The sequence below is a fragment of the Suncus etruscus genome, chromosome 16, assembly GCF_024139225.1.
Source record: "Suncus etruscus isolate mSunEtr1 chromosome 16, mSunEtr1.pri.cur, whole genome shotgun sequence".
In the NCBI taxonomy this organism is placed as follows: Eukaryota; Metazoa; Chordata; class Mammalia; order Eulipotyphla; family Soricidae; genus Suncus; species Suncus etruscus.
The window spans coordinates 86,742,023-86,746,159 of NC_064863.1; the positions used below are offsets into that span (position 1 = coordinate 86,742,023).

Genomic DNA, 4,137 nt, shown 5'->3' on the forward strand with positions numbered 1-4,137 from the left:
CCCAGAGCATGTGGAAGGTTCAGTGCAATTAGAGGGCGCATCCTGATTCAGCCTAGCAGGGCACACTTTGGCCCTGTGGTCAGGTGCCCTATCGGTCTCCCTGGCACATGGGGCCCCATGAAGAGGTGGCAAGCAGGGAACTGGGGGACAGAACATGTTACCACACCTTACCATAGTCCCACATGGTGACTCCAAGAGAGAGAACTTCCTGGGATGGGATAACTCGCTCGGCACTAGGTGAGCTGCAGGAGCTCCAGAAAGGAGCCCCAGGACAGGTGGAGCCTGGCTGCTGTCAGCGTGACTCAGGGCCCACTGGGACAAGGGCAGAGCTGAAATCCCCATGGAAGGCACCTTGAATTTCTCAGTTACCAGAGAGCCACCAAGACTGTGGTGCTGGGATGGGGGTCTCCCTGCTATGAGGTAAGAGAGATGCTGCCCTGATAGGATGGGGGGCGAGGGGTTGCAATATACAATGTACCCACCAGATGGCACCATCGCACCACTTGACCTGAACCTCTTCACTGCATACGCAGACCCCCCACCCCTCCACCTCCAGAGCAGCGCGCAAGCTTTGAACCCGTGGGGAGGTAGTTGAGCCTAAGTTACCTGTGGAAACTCCTGCCCAGGTTTCCCCTCAGCTAGGGTGGAGAATCGTCTCCATGGAAATGGCAGCTCCTATATGCACCTGTGTCTGTGTGCTGTGTCCTAGCATGCATGCGAGTAAGTGCCTGCCTTTGGGTCTCTGTCAGGTTTGGGAGTCTCTCTGCCAGGTGCCAGTCAGGGCATGGAGAGAGACTCCAGACCTGACAGAGACCCAAACACACAAGTCTGTAGGACTGAATCAAGGTGCAGATGTCCCTCAACAAGTCTCAGGACACCTAAGCCCTTGGGGTCAGAGGCACCTGATCTTCCTAGCTGAGCTCACAAAGTGGCAAGGGCTCATCTCCTGTGGACCCCTTCTGCAGTATCCACTGGGTCTGTGTCCACTTGGCCAGAACTCTCAGAACTCTAAGAATTATCTCAGTCTTCTCAGTCCTCTCTCAGAATTGTCTTAGATGGGGGCCAGAGAGATAGCATGGAGGTAAGGCATTTGCCTTGCATGCAGAAGGACGATGGTTCCAATCCTGGCATCCCATTTGGTCCCCCGAGCCTGCAGGAGCCATTTCTGAGCATAGAGCCAGGAGTGACCTCTGAGTGCTGCCAGGTGTGACCCAAAAAACAAACAAACAAAAAAAGAATTGTCTTAGAATCAGAACTCTCTCAGAACTGTCTCAGAATTCTCTCAGACTCTCAATATTATATCAGAACTCATTTAGAATTATCTCAGAACAAAATTGTTTCAGTATTCTCTCATTAACACTTTCAGAACTTCCTCAGAATTCTCTAAGAACTCTTTCAGAACTATCTCAAAGTGCTCACTTTGGCAGCACATATACTAAAATTGGAACGATACAGAGAAGATTAGCATGGCCCCTGTGCAAGGATGACATGCAAATTCGTGAAGCATTTCATATTAAAAAAAAAAGAACTATCTCAGAATTCTTTCAGAACAGAATTCTCATAATTGTTTCAGAACTCTCAAAATTGTCTCAGTATTCTCCGTAAATTATCCAAAAACTTGAAGAATTCTCTCAAAACTGTCTCAGATCTGTCTCAGAATTCTCAAAACTGTCTCAGAATTGTCTCAGAACTCTTAGAGTTCTCTAAGAACTCTCTCTGGACCCTCAGTGTTTTCTCAGAACTCTCTCAGAATTCTCTCAGAACTCTCAGCATCTCACAAAACTGTCTCAGAATTCTCTCAGAACTCTCATAAATGCCTCAGAACTCTGAAAATAGTCTAATTACTCACTCTCTCAGAACTCTCTAGACTCTATCAGAATTGTCTGTCTCAGAACTCTCTCGAACTCTCAGCCATCTGGTCTTGTAAGGACTCAGACCCTTTGATGGAATCCACAAAGTGCCACTGACATTCCAGGTCTAGAAACTCGTAGAAAGTCCCCATACTGGAGCCTGTGAGCTCTGTGGATTGTGGGCCATTCGCACACTTGGAATGGCAGGTTCCAGCCCCAACTGCTGATGTGGCATGCCCCATGTCCAAAAGCATCTCATAACATGGAGTGTCCTCTGTGTCCCATTGACAGGGACTCTTTGCTACCTGGCTATAGTGACACCTGTTCTGATCAAGTCTATCCTGCATACCTGTCACCACGGGTTCCCCCTCAGAGCACATCTGGGAAATTTTGCCTCTCCACAGCACACATCTGGGAAACTAGGCTTGCTGCTGGGTGCACTCTGAATTTGGAAAACACCCTTCACTTGCACGTGTGGACCACTTCCCTACTGATCCCAGAACCATCGGGGCTACCCCCACATCCTGAGTGTCAGATCAGGGATCTCTGCAGAAAGGATGCAAACTCTGGGTTTGCTTCTGGACCCTAGGTTTCTTTGGGGACCTGGAAGGCAAGTGAATCAATGGGAGGAGCACGTGGCTCTGGAACTCCCCGGCACAGGACCTGCAGCAGCCACTCAGGCCCATTAAGCTTCCGAAAGAGAAAACTGATTCACTCCTGGTTCCTTCCCCTCCCTGTGTACAGGAGAGGTGCTCTCAGGAGTGGGTGCACCTGCAGGAGAGAGAAGTAAGGGGAGAGTGGAGAGGGGAGTACTAGGAGGAGAGGAAGGTGGGGAAGGGAAAGGAGAAAAAGAGGAGAGTTGGAAAGGAAGGAGAGAAGGAAGGAAGGAAGAGAAAGGAGAAGGATAAAGGGGGAGGGAGAAGGGGGTGAAAGGGGAAGGGGAGAGGGGAAGAAAAGAAGAGGGGAAGGGAGGAAGAATGTAAAGAGAGAGGAAGGAGAATAGGAGGAGGAAGAAGGGGAGGGGAAAGAGAGGGGAGGAGAACAGGGGAGGAAGGAGAATGGGGTGGAAGAGCAAGGAAGTGAAGGAGGGGAGGAGGAGAGGGAAAGGGAGAAGAGGAAGACAGAGAGGAGAGGAGGAGGAGGGCAGTGAGGGAGGTGCTGGGGCGGGGGGGGGGGGGATACAGAAACATCCCAGGAATGAAGATCACTAGGCTGCAGTGGTGCAGTGGGTGTGTCTGTGCCTTCACTGTACTGGGCAAGGGGGGTTGTTGCTCCCCAGCACGCCAGGGGAGCCTGAGCACCTAAATAGGACCCATCGGCTCTCTGTGTGAGATCATGGGCTGTTTTCATGGCCCTGTCAGCTTCCCCATTAATGGGAAACAGACTACCCCAAGGGAGCACCCCAGGCCTCCCAGAAGCAGAGAAAGCACCTTCTAGAAGCTTCTGCATTGTTGGGCTCAAATAGTTTGAGCCCAGGAGGAATACCCAGGAAGGCACAAGGGTGTGTGAACTAATGTGAAAGGGGGTGTAGGCTTTGAAATGGGGGTGGTGAAAGAGGGGCAATGGGAGCTGAACAGTCTGACTAAAGGAGTGGGTAGGTGGCAGCACCCCTAGCCCCATGTTCACCCACTATGCACACACTTACAAACATTCCCACACATGCACATACAAAGACACACATACATGTGCACACAGCAGCATACACTCACAAGACGCTTGCATACTCATGCACACAAATGTATACGCAAGGTACATATATGTACACATACCTATGCACACATATGTATGTCCCCTCTTTTCCTCTCCTTTCCCCTCCCCTCCTCTCCCTCTTGCCTCCCCTCCTCTTCTCTCCTCTCCTCTCCTCTCCCCTTCTAGCCCTCCAGTCCGGCTTGCCTTCTGCTCCTCCCACTCTATCCCCACCCCCACCCCAGCTGGAGCTCCAGGTGCCAGAGATGAGAGGCACTTTGATGTACTGGCTGGAATCTGCACTTTTTCACTGGAAGTGGCTGCATGCCTGCCTACTCAGGTGTGGGCTCATCTGCCCTTTACCACAGCTCTGAGCAGCAGCAGCTCTTCCTCACCCCCCCCCCCCCAGGCTGCACCCCTGCTGCCTACGGGGCCTGGGAGACCACCAAAACTGTCTGAGGTGAGAGGTTTTCAGTTGCTTACAGTGTCACCTGGGTCTGCCCAAAGCTCACTCTGCAGTCTTCCAGGGAAGACCCGGGGTGCCATGTTAAAGGTTAGTTCCTGACCTTTATCCTTTCTCTCCCCTGAAGCCTGAACAGGG

At 51.6% G+C, this 4,137-nt stretch overlaps 1 non-coding gene across 1 annotated transcript; it reads left to right on the top strand.

Annotated features, from left to right (window-relative positions):
* The first annotated feature begins 1,411 nt into the window (after positions 1-1,411).
* LOC126032988 (U6 spliceosomal RNA) lies at positions 1,412-1,518 on the top strand. Its single transcript, XR_007504145.1, has one exon. It is a non-coding gene; the product is annotated as a U6 spliceosomal RNA (small nuclear RNA).
* Positions 1,519-4,137: the final 2,619 nt, after the last annotated feature.